The sequence below is a fragment of the Arvicanthis niloticus genome, chromosome 12 (genome assembly GCF_011762505.2).
Source record: "Arvicanthis niloticus isolate mArvNil1 chromosome 12, mArvNil1.pat.X, whole genome shotgun sequence".
Classification (NCBI taxonomy): domain Eukaryota; kingdom Metazoa; phylum Chordata; class Mammalia; order Rodentia; family Muridae; genus Arvicanthis; species Arvicanthis niloticus.
This window is the reverse complement of record NC_047669.1, coordinates 27,778,012-27,798,079: the sequence shown is the minus strand read 5'-3', so window position 1 is coordinate 27,798,079 and position 20,068 is coordinate 27,778,012. Positions and strand designations below refer to the sequence as shown.

Genomic DNA, 20,068 nt, shown 5'->3' with positions numbered 1-20,068 from the left:
GAAAGGTTAGAGACTGAAAATTGAAGAGGGGAAAAAATATAATCTGATCTTGCTTACAATGGGTAATGCCACCAAACTGACCTGGCTCTGGATACTTGTTGACAAAATAAACTTAATTGATGACCCCCAGGAGATTTCTCTTCACACTCTTTTGATATTAGAAACCCAAAGTTACATGAGCAGACATGCTGAAAATTTTTAAATAAATAATGTTCTCTCTCTTTTTGTCTCTCTCTTTCTCTCTCATTTCTCCTCCCATTTTGCAGATCAAACCCAGAGATTAATACATGCTATGCAAGTGTTGTACTGCTGAGCTATGCCATCACCACTACCCTCACCTAAAGCAGACACACTGCCATAGCTGCACACCCTCACATGATTTTTTTAAAAGGTTCTTAGAGTAGAATCTACAGGAACTCAGTTCCTTCCTTAGTAGGGGTCTTATGCTAAAAATTATGTCAAATTTTTAAAATGTCTAAACTCATACATTCACTGCATAGAATATGTAGAGGAAGCCAGATATGTAGAGAGACTTGATAGATAGATGAATGCTCAGTGGATAGATGTAGAGAGAGATAGATGTTAGGCACATATATACACATACACATACACATAATGACAGGTAAATAGATAGGTAGATAGATGATTGATTGGTTATAGGCAGACAGACAGACAGACAGACAGACAGTAGTTAGATAGATGATAGACCAATGATAGACTGTTGGTAGAAAACTGGAAGGACAAAATGTTTGGAAAATTTGTGTATTAGAGCTAGTCTTCCCAAGAGATAGCATTTAGCATCCTCTCCATAATAGCTATTTCATTATTCTAAGGGGATCCTCTGTATACATTTTTTTTTAAGTACAAGAAGAGTAGTAAAAGCTGTGAACTCTTTATCTATTATGTGGGTATACAGGAAATATACAATGACCAACTGGTTTTGATAATCAATGAGAATGAATCACTGTAGGAGACACACAGACTTTCCTGGTCCCTTGTTCAAATTCGTGAATGTAGGCTTTGACAATCAATGAGTGGTATGATAGACCTAGAGAACTACATATAAATAATATTATGATGAAGTACAACAAACAAAAATTCTTCTTTGTTCTTAATAAGCTCTCAGGCGAACATTGGCCCAGTAAATATTGGAGAAGAAAAAGTTTCTTCAAGGCATTGTAAAAGAGAATCTTAAGTGAGAAGAAAAACCCTGTAAGGTTAGAAGAGCAACTCCTTTTTTTTTTTTTTTTTTTTTTTTTTTACTAAGGCTGCTATTATTAATGGGCTAAATGGCTCAGGGGTTCTTTCTTACCATGCATTTCTTTCCCAAGTATTCTCACAAACTTGAAGTTGATTCCCAGTGTATAAAATCCATGAAAGTAAGCCATGTCTATGTCTATCTATTTACATTTTTCTCAAGTAGTGAAGAACTGTCTTAGAATAGGAAGCTCTCTTTGATTTTCTACACTGTTATGGCTCAGAATCAAAGAGAGAAGAGACGACTTCATCTGCAATGCACAGTGACATTCATTTACACTCCATCTGCTTCTACCAAGGTTTAATCTATAGCTTTTGTGGAGTTTGATCCTAAGTATCTTAGAAACCATAACTTTATTTTCCTCTCATATTGCAATAGACCAAAAGGGATGGCTGCAGCTAGTTGTGTCAAGATTTAGAACAACAAGAAACAGGTAATTTCCCCCAGAGATTTCTCTTCCCCACTCCTACTACAATAATGAGATACCTGTTTGATATTTTTTGACATGAAATAAGATCTATTTGTTGAACTTGGTCTATTTTGCTGTGTTCTTTCTTTTCTATGTTTGAAAACACTTTTAAAAAATTATTCCTGTTTTTACCCAGCATCTCTTTAATGTTTACTCAGTCATCTGGAAAATATGATAAAAGTGTGAAAAATATTCTGTCACACCAAAGGTAAATGAAGATAAGCTGCCCAGGAAAACAAAATGATTAAAGCATGTAGAGATAAGACATTTGCAAAAAAAAAAATGTTAATTTAGAATGGCCAATGCCATTTGATCCAAACCTTATACTTAAAACACACTTCGAAAACTAAAAATACCTGTGTGTTTGAAAGGGTGACATAAGCCTCTTCAAGTGCCTAAAGTTTTTCAAAATGATGAGGTGCTTCATCATGGTCATAAGCCACATATTCCAGAGTCATCCTGTGCTGAACCCAATCATAGAAGCCCATTTTTTCACGATCCTTCTTAACAACACCAGGGAAGAGTTACAACACTATTGTGGACTATCTATGTTTTCAGTGTTTCCTTCCATATCAGGATAGAAGAATAAAGCTGGATAGTTATTTCTTCTTTTCAAATATTTTCCCCTCTCTTCCTAGATAAGATAATTTTTCTCTACTTTAGGAAGTGGATAGACAGTATAGACAGAGGTTCCAGGACAAGGACCATGGTTGGAACTACATCTTTCAGAACACCAAGGGTTGTACCCCAATATAATCATGGCTTGACAGACGACTACCTCAAATCTGCTTTAGAACAACTGAGCACCATCTCTGCAGTATTTCAAGAAACATTGAAGTTTTAACTCTTAGTTCTTGAGATGCAAGTCCAGGGCTAGGGAAGGATATGATTCCATAATAAGAAAAATGGTGGGTCTTGAACATTGAAATTTATCTCTAGTATTTTACTTAGAGAGTGATTCTCTCTCTCTCTCTCTCTCTCTCTCTCTCTCTCTCTCTCTCTCTCTACCTACCTACCTACCTACCTACCTACCTACCTACAGATGGTGACTTAGATTTTAAAATGCAAAGCTTATTCTGTTTTTCTGGCATTTTGACACTGTTACAATAATTTCATGTTAAATTTTGTCAGTCTGTGTATGTCAGTACCATGATCCACAGTCAGCATTGTAATATTTACCTCTACCAATACTTGATTTCTAGGTAACACCTTCCATTCCACTAAATGCCATCTGTGTTTTTAGATTCAGATATATTGGTCCACAGAACAACAATTACTTAGTGGAGAGTCCTGTACCTGAGCAATTAGCATCTCCATACAGGTTACTAGCAGGGCTACCAGAATCAACATGGTCTCAAGAGGACATCACAACTCCTACCACCATTCAATTTTTTTCTCTCTCTCTCTCTCTCTCTCTCTCTCTCTCTCTCTCTCTCTCTCTCTCTCTCTCTTCAGGAAGTGACACTTCCATTATTCTAATAATGCAAGTTAAAAATCAAGAGGTTTTTCTATACACTATCAGTTTCTGATTCAACCTGTGATGGATCATGCTGCCAATGCCATCAAAATATATGCAGAAAATGTCTATGTATAATTCTCAGAGCTACAACATGCTCTAATCTATACACTTAGTTATCTCTTATTGCAGTAACCTAAACTAACATCTCTCCCATTCTTTATGAATCCCTTAGTGCAGGGTCCATGCTCCACCACACTTTCAAAGTAGTTCTTCAAAACATTGTTGTTCTTAATACTTGCTTTAAACTACTCACCAGGTTACAGTCTCAGACACAGCCTGATGCTATTTCCTCTCTGACTTCATTACCTAGCAACTTCTTTCTTATCATCTTCACACCAGCCTCCCTGCTCCACTTTGTCTTGTGTCTCAGATATTTTGCTCCTGGGTTTCCAGACCTTACAGCCAGCCATCCTACCCTGAATATACCTTGAGCAGTTTTCTTGGTTTGAAGCAGATGACTTATCAAATGGTACTACAAACCCTTTTTCTAACCATTTTACTTTAGACACAGTGCCCATCTCATCCTTTACCTCCCCTTTCTACTGTATATTTTCACATATGGCAATTATTTTTTTTATCTAGTTGTTACATAAAACTGTATAAACTTGTTAAGGGCAAGATATTTTGTTTGTTTCTTGTTGAACCTAATACTTAAGTAAATGAAATGATATTTGTCAGATATTCTCAGGCCTTCCCTGAGATAAAACCATGTGTTCAAGACTATAATAGCTAGCAAACATTACTAGCTATTGTCTATCTACATCAGTAAAATAAAATAATGTCTGGATCCCATGATGTAAGCTTGTATTTCTGAACCTAGGACAGTCTGCAGTCACATTACTAGTACAGCCAAGATTCTATATTCATTCACTAGATGATGCATACTTTCCATCACTTGACAAATATCCATTAAATCCTTTCATGTGAAATACTTGATATGGAAGAGACTAAAGGTAACTTGACCCCAGAAAGCTTTTTAATTAATGAAAAACTATTTTATAGTAGTTTGGGTTTATGTCATGAGAGCCTCTTATTTTTGAGACATTTCTAATACAAATCTGGTGCTTCAGAAATAGTGAAAACATATCACATCTCATTCTAAAATAATACCAACAAGAAAACTTTTAATCAGTGTGTAGGGCAAGCATTCCCAAGAAGACAGTACATAACAGTGCCTTATTTTGACTTTCAGAATTATGACTTCCTTGAACTCACTTAGTGTTCAAGTTCATCATTATTTTTTACAGCCTATAAAAAATCTGGGCATTGCAGATCTGGGCAGAGCATGGCATGCCTTTAATCCTAACACTAAGGAAGCAGAAGCAGGAGAGTCTTTGTGACATCAAGGACAACATGGCCGAAATCTATGACTTTTGTAAAATTTATTATAGAAAATATAGTTTTTATAATCACCATATAGTATATATGTATATATATACATATATATGTGTGTGTATAGCTATGAACAAACATATATATATATATATGTGTATCTTTAATTTTAAGTATAATTTTCACAAAGTTCTTACACCTCTATGAAAAACTGATATTCACCAATAATTTACTCCATATCTATAATTTGATATAGCCTCATAAAGCAATCAACATGAAAATAATGTTAGAAATTATGTAACTGTAAAAATGTAGGCTTTTTAAATTTAAAAATTAGAGACTAAAACAAAATCTTAAATCACTCAGGTATAGGAAAAAATAAGCTTGAATTACAAACACAAACTAAAGATGTATGGATTGCTTTAAATGTGGAAATGACATGTAATAAATTTTGAAGTGAATCATTTAGCATGATGAGACTACTGAAATACACTAAATGGCAATTAAAACAAGATACATGCTTATTAAATGCGGCTGGGATTTATTAAGCTTTGTGGGACTAAACAACTGTAATTTGATATCTGAATCATAGCTCACTCTGGTACAGCCTCATCAAATCTGAAGGCTCTGCTTTGAAAGGTATCATGTGCTCCTTTTAGTTTTTAATCTCTTTGAAGTATCAGTTTGATTCTTAGAGGACTGTGAAAGTCATAGGCTGAAGTCTCTTGATTACCAATGAACTTGTTCTCTTCTGCATGGGTCTGCAAAGGAAGACAGGTATTCAAAGGAGCCATCCACTCTAAGAACAGAGATCTCTGTCACTATTTATGTCCCAGAAGAAGCATATAGATTGGCATAGGGTAAGGTCACAAGGTCTATTTATGCTTATGTATATGTTTGAATTTACAATGAATTATTTATGACTTCATTTAAAAGATGAAATGATAGTACCATATATATTTTTCCTGAAAAATTATGTTTTTAAGATTCATCCGACAGGTATGAATAGCAGTTTCTGATTGTGATTAGACTTGTGTGGAATATAGAACTAAAAGAAAATTACTAAGACATATTTTCTGTAGGTCTTTCCAGGACATTCTCATATGAAGTGGAACATAACTAGTCAAGGGGCAAAAAGCACAACTAATGCTTCTCAAACTTTTCATTTTTAGTAATAAGTTATCTGTAAAAATGATAATACAAATGTTAACCTCTTTTTCCTATCCAGTGAATTTTGTTGTGGTCTGGAACTAATCTGAACTTGTTAATAATGTCTTAGAAATATATTCATAACACATTAAACTGTTAGATGCATATATTATCATTACTTGATGGATAAGGTTTTCTTTCATATTCATTTTCTTTGGGAACTTGAGAGGCCTCATGGGTAACTTGAGAATTACAAAACGTCCTCATCTTTTCATACTGTAGACTTTGAGTTTCATTTTGATTTTAATCTATTTTGTAATTAGTTATTCATCAGACAAGGTGGACAGTGTAGCTATCTGAATTTTATGGATTTTTAGGAAACTGTTGTTGAATCAATCTAGCTCAGGAAAAAATTTTGTATACTTTGCGTTTAATGCTACACAAGACAACTAATCATTATTCCTGAATTCTCTGGTATGTGAAAAATATACAGTCACATTGTTTAGTTCAGTGTTGCCATAAGACTTAACAAAGCATTGCCACAAGGTGGCCTTTTCATGTTTCAATAATAAATTCTCTATCACATTCTTCATACGGCTCTACTAATTCCAACACCTATATACATTGAACCTCTATAATAAATACCAAGATGAAATTATCATCTATAACCAAATTAAAGGCAACTGCTCTTTCTCTAACATTTAGCAGTTGTGTCTATCACATATTAGACAGACTAATAGCTTTAGTACTTACCAAAGGTAGCACATTTTCAGACCTGTAAGAACTGCCTCAGCATAGAGAGCAGGAAGGATAAGAGATTTTTTTTTTTTCAGAAAAAGCTAAAATTTCCACACTTTTCAATGGCCCTGATTAGTCACCACTTAATTATTCAGTAAAATGTTTTACTTTTGAGCCTCCAAGTTTTTACACAGTCTAGATGACATGCCTAATCTTCAGCAGCCTAGCTGATGGTTCAGCACTACCATATTAGCAAGTGATAGCTAAACAATTAATCACAGCTAGACTGCAGTGCTCTGAACATGCTGTCAGAGAAACTAAAATAACTAGACCAACTATAGCACAATCTGCTTATTTTCAGTTGTCTAAGCATGGCCTGAATCTCTCACTTTATCCAATTCCCTGGTAACTCTCATTTTCCTGGAAGTTTGTTTTCCTGTTTTTATTAAATTATTAGAGGATGTCAAAAGAACCGAAGTACTAAACCATAAACATTCTTTTTTTTTTTTTTTTTTTTAATATGGAATGCTTCACGAATTTGCGTGTCATCCTTGCGCAGGGGCCATGCTAATCGTCTCTGTATCGTTCCAATTTTAGTATATGTGCTGCCGAAGCGAGCACAACCATAAACATTCTTAAGCATGGTTACCTATCAAAATGGAACAGGAATGCTCTCATGACAACAGGCTATGTCCAAGGGCCACAAACCCAGTGGACTAGCACAGCCCATCAGACTTGTGATCAAAGGTAGTACTTTTAACGAAGTGCCTGGGTTGGAGACTGGTGTGTCAGCAAACCATTCTTTGCTTTACTATATATTTTCTCTCTCCCGAGAGAAAACAAAGGAAAGCAGCTCATCCCCATAGGGACCTTGCATGACACATTTTATTCTAAATGGTAACTTTACGAGGAAAGTGTGTGACACTAAATATGTGGAAAGACACAGAAAGTGAACAGCATGTCAGCCAAAACTGTGAACAGCAGCTTTCTAACGAGTAAACTAAAAGAGACAGGGTAGGTTATGTTTAGACTAGAAAATGAAATAGTGTCCAAGTGACCAGTGACAGAGGACTCCTATTCCTAATTTATAGAGTCCAGAAGAAAAAGACAGAAGCTTCACCTCCTTCACTTCCTGCTTTCTACAGTTGAACATTGAAAATATAAATGTTTTGGGGTTTATGAAATGGCTCAGTTAGTAAATATGCTTGCTGCCAAATGTGATCACCTGATTCAATTTCCAGAATCCACATGGTAGAAGAGTGATGAGGCCCGCTAATTGTTCTCAGACCTGTACATGCAATTCCTGGGCACATTCACACACACACAGAGAGAGAGAGAGAGAGAGAGAGAGAGAGAGCGAGAGAGAGAGAGAGAGAGACAGGAACACACAGTCATACTTGATAGAGATAGATAGATATATAGATAGATAGATAGATAGATAGATAGATAGATACATACATACATACATACATACATACATACATAGATACATAGATACATAGATAGATACATAGATACATGGATGGATGGATGGATGGATGGATGGATGGATGGATGGATGGATGAATGATTGGACAGATGGATGGATGGACAGACAGGTGGGTAGATGGGTGAATGAACAGATAAGTCGATTTTTGGATGGGTGGGTGGGTGAATGAGTGGATTGATGAATGTATGCATTCATAGATGGATGAATGGACATATGATAGATGTAGACAAAGAGACAGATGATAGGTAGGTATGTAGATAGACAGATGTAGACAAATACATAAAACATGATAAATGGTGAGATATATAATGACAAATGGTATATAGATATGTAGATTAATTAATACATGCAATAAAAACAAAGAAAAGATTAAAAATGTTCTTTTTTTCTTATTCTGGTTCTGAGCATCAGAGGTCATCATGGCCACTAGAGGCAAATATACTCGCATAGCAATGTCATCAAAATGTTTGGTATGTCAAGTGTGGTGTTGCATTCCTTAAATCCCAGGACTGGGAGGTCCAGAAAGGCAAAGGAATACAGATCTCTGTGGGAGTGAGGTCAGCCCAAAGTACAAAATAAGATGTTTGTATGTCATCTAGTGCTGGCTTCACACAGAACGTGCTGTGCTCAATAGGTTTATGTCAACTTGACACAAACTAGAATTTTTTGAAAATAAGAGCTCTTTATTAAGAAAATATCCCTACAAGATTGCCCACTGATCAAGTCAGTCATCAGTATTCTTTGATGACCTCTGCTCTCATCCTTGACTTTAGGCTTCTACCTCAAGTTACTGCTCCAAGTCCCTTCATGATGGAGTAGGGTTGGCATACTTAAGCTAAAATAAACATTTTTTTTTTCTCACCAAGTTGCTTTTGGTCATAGTGTTGTATCATAGCAATAAAAGCCCTGATGAATTCAGGTGTTGTCAGAAAAAATATATTTGCTAATAATGCTAACTCTATTTTTCACCATATTTTAACGTTACTTTTATTTGTATGTGTGTCTTATTTTATCTTTTCCAATAAGTAGAGTCAGAGACAAGGTTTACAGTAAAATTATAATTAGTTTATTTGCTAAAAGCAGGAAACATTGGTAAGGTTACTTAAAATAATAGGATAAAATACTTTTAAAAGCTAGAAAATCAGGCTATAGAGACTGAATTCTGCAATGGGAAACTAAAACACACACTTTTGTCTGCTCCTCCAAAGTTTGTAAAGTAGGGATACTTAGAGACCAATTCTTCTGGTCTGTCTGAGGCAACATTAGGGTAATCAGTTCTTAGCATTTTCATCTTCCTTTATAATTTCTCAGGAAAAGAACCCTCTCCACCAGTGAATAACAAGGCAGGTGCAGATTCTTGAAGCACACTGAACAGTTTTGGCAATGGCAGGCTCTGGCAGGATATGTTGGTCTTAGTTCATTTTGTTTGGCATCTTAAAAGTGCATTATGAAAAAGGTAGTCATGTCTAAGAACAGATCGTGATATATGGACCACTGAATAATTACCTCTTCAGCCAATTTTCTACCTATGTTCCTAGTTTAATTATAAAAATGACATATCATTATGATTAAACCATGTGACAACAGAAAGGCTCAAGATGTAACTAAATGGTAACACAGTGAGTGATTTTTATGTGGCAGTCACTGTTTACATTGAAGATATACTAAATGGAAGAACACATAGGTAAGAACAATCCTTGGGAGTGTCATGGACATAGAGTCTTCTTCCTGCGACATCATTCAATTAAATGGCACCCACCGTCACTCTTTGTAATTTTCCCAATATCAAACAGGAAGGCCAATCCTAAAATGGTGCTATGTTTATTTTTCACTCGATAATACTAACTACTTGATATATAAAACATGCTGAGATTTTAAATATGAAAAATAAATCAAATGCCCACAACTCATCCAGACTTGGTTTCAGGAATACACTGCCCATAATGTTATTATTTGTAGGCTTTTAAAATTGTTTTTAAAATGTTCTGATAGATGTAGTCCTACATAGTACTAGGTATTATATTACACTTTTTTAAAAGGACACTGTGTAAGAAAAAAATAGTACATGATTCCTGTCCTCATAGACTGTATAAGTCAGTTGAAAATGACAAACAATGAAAGATACACAGGAGAATGGAGATAGGCTATGCAACAAAATCCCATAGAACCTCCATTACTATGTATTTATTATTACTGTTTATTTCTAGAGTATCAGATATTTCTGTCAGGCAAATTTAGGTAAGCAGTATTTTCCAAGGCAGAAGTATTTACTGCCATGCCTGCTTGAACTGGCCTCTCTGTGACTGTGTTCAGGATGATAAGGCTTTGTCAGAATTGTAATTGATAGTGCCCTTTCAACATCTATCTATCTATCTGCCTGGTACACACAACAACTTTTTTTCCCACCCTGCTTATAAAAAAAATGGATTCAAAATAACCACAAGCCCTCCAGTCTTGCTACAAATCATTCGCTAACAAGTCTTTGACACACCACTTTGATATAGAAACATCGGGTAAAGCTGTGTATTACACATTCGGGCAAAGCTACTAATCTTCACTGAAAGAGTCATAGGCAGGGTCCAAAGTAGATCATTACAGGAACTAGAAAGCAAAAGACATTTTAATGGGTAAGAGGGTGTGTCTCCTCCACCACAGGACTTCTGATAATCAAAGACGAAAATATGACTTACGCAGAAGAATACAGTTTTCCTGATTTTCAAAATATTAAATGCATGTTCAGAATATGAGACTTAGCATAGCCAATGAGTAGGCTTCTGGGCAGCCCTCTGTCAAAAGCTCTTAGGTTAATCCTTAGACCTTCACAATGAGTGAAATAGTTCTCTTTTCTCTGCCCTATGTTGGGACTACTGAGTCCCCTCTGAAGTTGAAAAATGTCTTCTTAATATTTTTCCACAGTCTTGGGGTAAAAATGGTTTATCACACCTAAGATCTCAAAAATGAATATTGCTTTTCAGAAAAGCAAAATAATTCTGGGAGTGAGTCAACACTTTATGTCTGTGGACAAATTCAAAAGTTCCTTTATGAGAATTCGACTAGGTGACTCCAAAAATCTCTCTTAAAAGTAATTATCTTTTTAATGATACATAATACAAAAATATAAAATAAAAAATAAAGTTGCTCTTCTAGAAAACTCAGGCCATTTTCTCAAATATATTAGGAAGTCCAAGCCACATTTGACTTTGAAAAGTGGATGATGATTCAGGTTGTTAGCAGTTCATTTTCTGAAGTACTCAATTAGAATATTAGTTTAACTAGAAGAAATGGCCTTGCATAACATAAGCCTACCTATTAAGCATGGAAATAAAAAAGAAAATTAAACAATGGAAGTTACGGTGTTTTGAATGAAAATGACCCTCCTCAGGCTCATAGTGACTGGTACCTTTAAGAGGTGTAACTTTGCTGGAGTAGGTATGGTCTTGTGATAGAAAGTGTGTCACAGGAAGTAGGATTTGAGGTTTTGGAAGCTCAAGGCGGACACAATGGCTAACTCTCTCTCTTCCTGCTGTCTGCTTATCCAGATGTACAATTCTCAGCTACCTCTTTAGCACCATGACGGCCTGTTTGCCACCATGTAACCTGCCACAATGATAAAGGGATAAACCTCTGAACTATAAGCCTGCCCAAATCAAATGTTTTCACTTGTAAGAGTTTGTGTGGTCATGGTGTCTCTTCACAGCAATAGAAACCTTAGCTAACACAGTAATAAAGGAAAAGAATGATTTACTTTCATAAGGCATCAGTGTGCCATTATGGTTTCATTGGTTAGTTAGCTGGTTGGATGGTTAGCTGTTTGAGACAGGTTCTCTCCATGGAGCCCAGGTCTTGAACTCATAGTCATTCTGCTCCAGACTTCTGCACAGGGTCACTACAGGTGTTTACCATCTTTCCAGGTAATGAATTTTCATTCTCATAATACAAGAGACAAAGTTAAGGCCGAGATGGGTTAGCTTACTCACTTCTGTAAGTTGGTAAGCTATAAAACAGAAATTATATAATGCTATTCATGGTTTTCCATTCTGTGTTATAAAACATTACTGCCCATACATTCTAGTTATTACCTGTACCTACTTTTGACAAAAATCTAAAATCCAGAACTAAAGACTCAAAACTTATACAAAACATGCACAATGTGAAGGATTTGAAAGGGAAATAAATCTTAAATCAATATCTACATTTTTCTTTCATCAATCTGCCCCAAGAAGAGGCTTCATTCAAGAGTCAGCATGGTAGCTAATAGTCTAGACAAAGACCCTGCCATCCTCTGAAGAGAAATCATAGGATAAACTGAATAAAAAAGTAAGAGAAATCTACAAGGCATTAGAAGAGGAGAAGAGTCCTTAAGCTCCATATCCTTACATCTGCAGGTTTTAGACTAGATCTTCAACCACACAAGGGTGGACAACATGAAACACAGTAAAGGCAAAGGAAACTGAGCTATGATACAAGTAACAACAGCCTATTAAAATTGAATCCAAGTATAAGTGTCATCAGAGTAACTGCAATAATAACAAAACCAACAATATCCATACTGATTATAATGAACTCTAGAATAAAACATTATATTAAAAATTATATGGTTTACAAAATGTCAAAAAATATGACTTGATTTTAAAGTAATAATATAGAAACAAAGAGTTGATGAACTTAATAAAACAATGAAAATCTTGTCATGCACTAAGATTTGATTGCAGAGGGGATGAAACATATTATACAAGATTTAAAATCTTGCATGGAATGTCAATTGATTCATTAGAAGCAAGCACATATTTCTTTGGCGAGGAAATAGAGGTCAGAGTTCAGTGGGCCAACACCTTTAGTGGATCTAATATAATTTTCCAAAAAAAGAAACAAAGATTAAATAATATTGTTTTATAAAAGTGTCAATAAGACAATTTGATGTCAGCAAATATACTATGTAAGAAATGCTGAAAAAGGTGTTTTTAAATGTTTTTCATTGAAATAGAATTACATCATCTTCTCTCTTCTTTCTTTCCTTCAGCCATTTCCAGCTACACTCTTTTCAATTCCTCCCATCCCTGTGTCAAGTTGACAGATAGTTTTTTTGCACACATGTATATATACTTATTATATATTCACTATATAATATATGTGTAAAATGTTTATTAAGATACTGCATGGTTAGATATAAATAAAAACTTCCCTTTATCTCCTTTTAACCTATATTATGTATTGTATGGTTGTTCTTTTAAGATGCGTGGGTGTATTTTAATATACATAAAAGTCATTCAATAAAAGATAAAATGAGCAAGCCATAAGTTATTAACCTTTTATAATGGCAAGATTATTATGTTACAAAAAGTAATAAAATATTAATTAAATTATTCTCTTTATATATGTGTGTATAATTTCATATGTATACATATCTGTATGTAAATAAGAATACATGAACATGTGCCAGTGAGATGGCATATTAGGTAAAAGTACTTAGTGTGCAAACTTAAAGACATGAGTTTAGTCTCTAGAACTCACAATGTAAAGAGCTAGTACTTAAAAGTTGTCCTTTAACTTCCACAATGTAATAAAAGATATTTGACTTTATTTACAGACACACACACATGTACACATACATCATACACAAAGACAATACTGATGAATAAAAATAAAGTTAAAAATTAATAAACAAATATGCATTTATATTTAGAAAGAACCATTTTCACATTAGCATCATAGTGAAAATACATGTCTATATTTTAATAATAAAAAGATACAGCCAAGTGTCAATATAAAATATAATGTAACCGTAAAAATCCCCAAATTATCCAAAAAAAGAAAATGAAGAAATCAAAATGACAGGCTAATTCCAACAATATGGTGGAAATTTGTAATTCGGCATTTGACTTGCAGAGATGGGCAGAGATAATAAAAGTATAACCTGCCACTAAATATTGTCCATAAAAGACACACTTCAAATATAAACAAGAAATAATAGAAATAGATGAAATACATAGATCATACAAATACCAAGTAGAAGAAGGCAAAATCAGCAATATTAGCATCAAAAGAAAGTGAGTGGATGCCTGGTCTGCATAGCATTCTTCTGTAAGTGACACTTAGAGACTACTGCACATGACAACATCCCATTGACACACTTTATAAGTTACTTGGTGTATTCTGTAATAAAGACAGTATGCTGCACCATAAAATAAATCTGAATACTCTTAAAGCATCAAAATCCTACAATAATCTTTGAGTATATTCTAATTAAAATAACAATCAATAACATATCTAGCAAGCACAAATTACTTTCAAATTAAAATACCATGGGTCCATGAAGTAATTACAAACAGTATTGAACTGAATGGTTATACAAATGTAACAGATAACAATTAGTAAGAAAAAGATAATCCAGGACTTAGAAGAGAATTTTAAATTTTAAATATATAGCTTAAAAATATAACAATGACCTGGCAAATTATTGTATGTGTTGGAATTCAGGAGTTACCTCACAAACCGCAGGAACAGCCAGAAAGGGATAGCTATTGAGCATGTGTCCCAGGATTGGTCGACGAGGGCCATAGTTCAGATTTGGGAACTGAATCATGACATTGAGTGATCCTATAAGGCTTTTAAAGCTAAAATCCACAAACATTTGTGCCAAATTATTATACCAACTGGGATTTATGGATAGGGGAATTACCTTAGGAACATGTATTTCTTATACATTTATCTTGATTCTATGGTTGGGATATTCAACTGTGGCAGGACACTGGCCTTGTCTAATATTCATGTCATATCTTGCCTAACAGGATGTCAGATACCCATGTATATGTCTCTTTCTGCCAAGCAGGATGTTAGTTTTCTTGGGAACATAAACTTTACTGACCACTACACAAAATGGAAGTCTTGACTCTCTTATGTTGGGGTTTATCCCAGGGATAGCTTATACCATAAAAGTTTATGCACAGGTTCAGGAAGTGCTGTTGGGTGGTTGGTTAGGGTCCAAGCTTATTGTGGATAACTATACAAAACTTCTATTGATTTCTATTATGATTGGTTTTCAATGGCATAGAACATAACTGAATATGTAATCAATCTTGGAGTTAGAAAATTTCCTAATAACAGCAGACACATATGAGCAAGTTTTCTTATAATGGCAAGCTAGCCAGGTAACAATTACCTAGGCCTTAAGGTTTTACTTAGGTCTTAAGATTTCATCTAGGTCTTAATATTTTTACCTAGGTCCTAACTTTATGTCCACACTGATAAGAAAAAAAAAATCAGGCAAAGTTACAGAAGTAGAAAAGTTAAAGTTAAAAATTAAGGACAAAGATTAATGACAAAAGATACATGTAAAATTCATTTTTTAAAAAATAGTGTTCGGTGATCTACCTATCATCTCCCCCACCCCCCGTGTATATATCTATATATCTCCATCTCTATCTATCTATCTATCTATCTATCTATCTATCTATCTATCTATCTATCTTTCTATCTATATCTGTCTGTCTATTATCTGCATCACAACTGCATTTTCCCCTTTTACTCGCCCATACCCATCAGCAGATAAAAGTTAGAAACATCCCCACTACATCTGTTAGGAGTCCCACGAATATACCAAGCTAACAATCATAACATATATACGGAAGACCTAGTGTAAACCCATCCAGTTTCAATGATTGCTATTTCACTAAATGGCCCAAACCTTTAATTGCAGCACTAGAGAGGCAGAGGAAGTTGGAACTCTGTGAAATCAAGACCAGCCTTGCTTGAAAAACCCAAACAACAACAACAACAATAAAAAAAAAAACACTCTAGGCATTAATGAGTCACACACCTTTAGGTATGTCTGTGAAAGCATTTCCAGAGAATAATTGAGATGAACTGAGATCAATCCCAAAGCAAATGGTGCCACCCAATAGACTGGGATCCCAAATTGACTCAAAGTAGAAAAGAGAAATGGCAGATGCACACCAGCACACATCTCTCTCTGATTCCTGATGAACCTGTATGTATACATCATCTTCATGGTCTCCCTTCAATGCCTTTGCCACAATGCTGAGTATGTTCTCAAACCATGAGCCAAAGTCAATCCTGTCTTCCTTACATTGTTCCTTGGGTCCTTGTTTATCGCAATTTGAAAAGCAAGTTCTGTATATACACAACAACAAAAACTTATATAAAAATCATGTAAAAGAATCACTAAATTCAACAGAAAGATGGAGAAGAGGCCAAGAATAAAGACAAAACATTTAAGCAGAAACTTTAAGAACACAGACACCTGGCCATTAAGCCACGAGAGCTAAAGAAAAGCAAATGAAAAACACTATAAAATATCATTTGACAACTGTTAGATGGATATGAGTGGAAAGAATTATATTTCTCATACAGTGCTGTTGTAAATGTAAAACTACATTTAGATATTTCCAAGAAAAATGGTGACATGCATCTACATAAATCCTTAGATAAAGGTGTCAGTTATAGATTTATTTATAAAGCTTAAAACTAGAAATAATCTGTAATTCTATAAATAGCTAAGTGTTAAAACAGATTATCATATATCCACACATGTTTTCCTCCTTAGCAATTAAAATGACTATGTTACAGATACATTAAAAAAAAAACCCTGGGGCCATCTCAAAATCTAAAATTATACATTGAGGTTTTAAAAGAAACTGATAAAAGATGTCAATCTATTGAGTCATTGAGATGAAATTATTACAACTATGAATTAATCCCTGCTAATAGGAGGCAGATGAGTAGTTACTTGAGGATCCAGGTAGAGAAAGTGTTAGAAAAGGGGCCCAAAGGAAGTTTGCTGGGTAATAGACATGCAAGTGTTCCTCATTGCCGTGATGATTCCATGGCTATAGAAATGTTTCAAATTGTGTGATTTTAGATACATATGATTTAATTACATTTTAAATTTGAATCCTTAGACTCAATGATTAGCTCATCTTTTAGATTCCATCCCAGACGTTTCTTTGAGCAGCGAGCAGCAGTTACCACAAAAACTCAGAACTGATCAAAGTGTAGAGATTGGCAGTGGAGCACTCAGCCACGAAAGGACATCAGTGTTGTGCTCCTGCTGTAGACGACTTGGGGAATATTAGGGAAGAGGGAGAGGAACTATTAAAAGAACCAGAGGCCTGGGAGAACTAGAGAGAACAGTGGATGTAACAACCCCTTTGTTGATGAACTTTTGAGCAGATTATCATATATCCACAGATATATGATAACCACAGAGGTGGTTGTCCTGAACAAGATCAAGATAGTCACAACACCAGCATGGAGAATGGCAGGGCTTATGAGCCTACACACCACCAGAAAATCTACTGAGAGTTGATGTTTTCTCAGAGAAGGGAAGTCAACTTTCTTTAAAGGTGTGGCCATTAACAGGTTTATCCTGATCCAGTGGGTGGGCCCACACCCTTAGATACATGGACACAAAACCTGGACTCTGTGGGTTCTATATAGAAAAGGAACAGGAGAGAGCATGAAGTTGGGAGGGGTTCTGAGACCAAGAGTTGAATCTAGGAAGTATTAGCAGAGGAATAGAAGATGATCAAGATATATTGTATGCATGTACAAAGCTTCCAAAGAATATTATTATTCTTAATTATTAATAATAAATATTCATGTTTAAAATAGACTCTATTGTTTTAGCCTTCTAAGTCCTCTAACTCAAGGTGTGTGCCATTACACTTGCTGTCTGTGGTGCTATTAATTTGGATTAAATGATTATGGATGTTTTTATTGGGTTAAATAGTGGTGGAGCTTCTAATTTTCCCTTTGCAATTCCAAAATTGTATTTAGGGAAGTGTTTTAAAACTATGTAAGCAGCCTATTCATGAAACCTTCTTTTACTAGTTTTAGTATTTATTGATTATTTTGTTTGAATCAAGAATTACTAAAATGGTTGCATGATGCCAAAAATAGGATGCTTCTTTAGAAATCATTAAACTCTCACCAAAGTTATCCATATTAATCTAGGCTTAAATTCATCTTTCTGTAATCCAAAAATATTTGCTGAAAATACTCCAGCCATGTTCTGGTTAGGTTTTGTGTTCTTGAGGAATTACTTCTGTAAAAGTGTAACAAAAGTTGCAACTTTCTTTTTCAGAAAAATAAAATCCTGTAATTCTACAGAGTTAGCCATTTAAAAATAAGAATGTTATTATCATGACCTTCTCTTCATAATTCCCAGTGTCTCTAAGTTGAAATTGTTGTGTCTTATCCTTCACAAGCATTTGGGATGTGCAGTGTCTCAAGTCCCATATTGGTCAACTTCTTTCTGTATTGCAGGCCATATCATTTTATGTGGCTGCTACTATAGCGGGTGTTTGTCTGGTCATATGCTGATTCATTAAGAGACGGGAGAGAGTATCAGTCAGTATGAAACACAGACAAGACATGAAATTATTCAGAGAATCAACAAATCTTAAGGAATGCTAAGCTAACTCCACAGATGCTTCCTCATGTTTTCTCTAGCACAGAGTGGAAATAGTGACATTGCCTCTCGTTTCTACATACAATACCATCAAGAACATTCTCTAGCCTAAGCTGCTGTTCTCTACTCTCTTCGCTCATTGAATTTTCCATGGAAATATACCTGGTTTATTTTCCTGAGTAAAAAAGGTATATACACATATATATAATGAAAATTATATTGAATCTGTTAATTTTACACAAATTTAAAATAATCTATCATTTTACAAAAAGTAATCTGGTATGTAAGCTCTTCGGTGTTTGTAATATATTTATTTGAAGGTTTGTAAAACTACACACACACACACACACACACACACACACATATATATATGTACACATGTACACATTTCCTTAATTGACATTTATGAAATAATACTATAACTTCTGGTCTTAGTGTTTCTTTTTACACTTAATGCAGGTTGAATATTAATGTGAATCTCTCTTCTGTTTATACCATTTGTGTAGTAGTTTATTGATGAGTGTTTCCAAATTTATATATACTTAATTCTTTGGGATTACTTGCACTTTTAGTCACTGTGATAAATGTTATAGTAAATATATTTATTTAAATATATGCACACAAATATGAAATATACATACTTTTTATAAGTACACAGAATATACATAGTTTTATGAAAAGAAAAATAATATACAAATGCATATATATATGTATATATATTTTTATAAACTTGCATGGCTATTCCAAATAAATATAATACAAAATAAATATAATACATTGTGAATGCTGAATAAAAGCAAGCACTTATTTTGCACTTTAATGGCTTTTTAAAAATAATGATTGTACCAATTTTTATTTCCACTGACAAAAAATAAATTCCCTCAGTTTCTTTCCATTGTTGATTATTTAGATATATATTGGGAATTCACCAACAGACTGTGCCTAAACCACTGTTTTTCTTTTAGTTTTCTCTCAAAGTGTAAAGAAAATCCTTCAGATAAAATATATCTTTCATTTATTTACTCAATTTCCAACACATCTAAATGTGATGATGTTCAAAGTATACTACACATCATCCGGAAGTAAGTGGGTCTCTGTACAGTCATTTCTTGAATACCAAATTACCTTTATCTTCATTTTGTTGCTTTTTAAGAAAGTCTATTTGATGTCTCAACCTATAGAAGAATCATCAAATTTTGTATTTCACATAAAAGTAAATGTGGACATTAAATCTTGCCTCAAACTTGTCTTCTTCCATCTTCTGACAGAAAGAAAGGATTCGAATAGTGTCATTTCATCAACTTCTCTGCTGGACAAAGATGCCTTCACTGATGAAGCAGAAACGCTTTGCCAGCCCAAACTCCACTGTCTTCTGAAGCTGATCTGAGCAGGAGCCACTGCCATTATATGAATAAGTCATGCATGATCCCTGAGTATATTATCAGCCCCTTGTGGGACATTTTTACCAATGATGAAATGTTATTGTTGTTGGTGTCAGACATTCAGTCTTTATCAGTCTCCCTCATGACAGCCCTCGTTATTCAGAAAGACTTGGGACAACTTCAAGGTGAGAACTTTCAATACAAGGTCAGAGAAGCCAGATTTCTTTCCTATCCACTGCTCAACCACTTCTTTTCTATTTCAGCATGACTCACAAAGCATCACATCTTCCTCCAGCACTGCAG

General features: G+C 34.5%; 1 protein-coding gene and 1 non-coding gene across 4 annotated transcripts in view; both read right to left on the bottom strand.

Moving 5' to 3' along the window:
* Nucleotides 1–20,068, bottom strand: part of Lsamp (limbic system associated membrane protein) — a 2,034,784-nt gene that overhangs the window by 657,191 nt on the left and 1,357,525 nt on the right. The window lies entirely within an intron of this gene.
* LOC117718362 (U6 spliceosomal RNA) lies at nucleotides 6,980–7,086 on the bottom strand. The gene has a single exon (XR_004608047.1). It is a non-coding gene; the product is annotated as a U6 spliceosomal RNA (small nuclear RNA).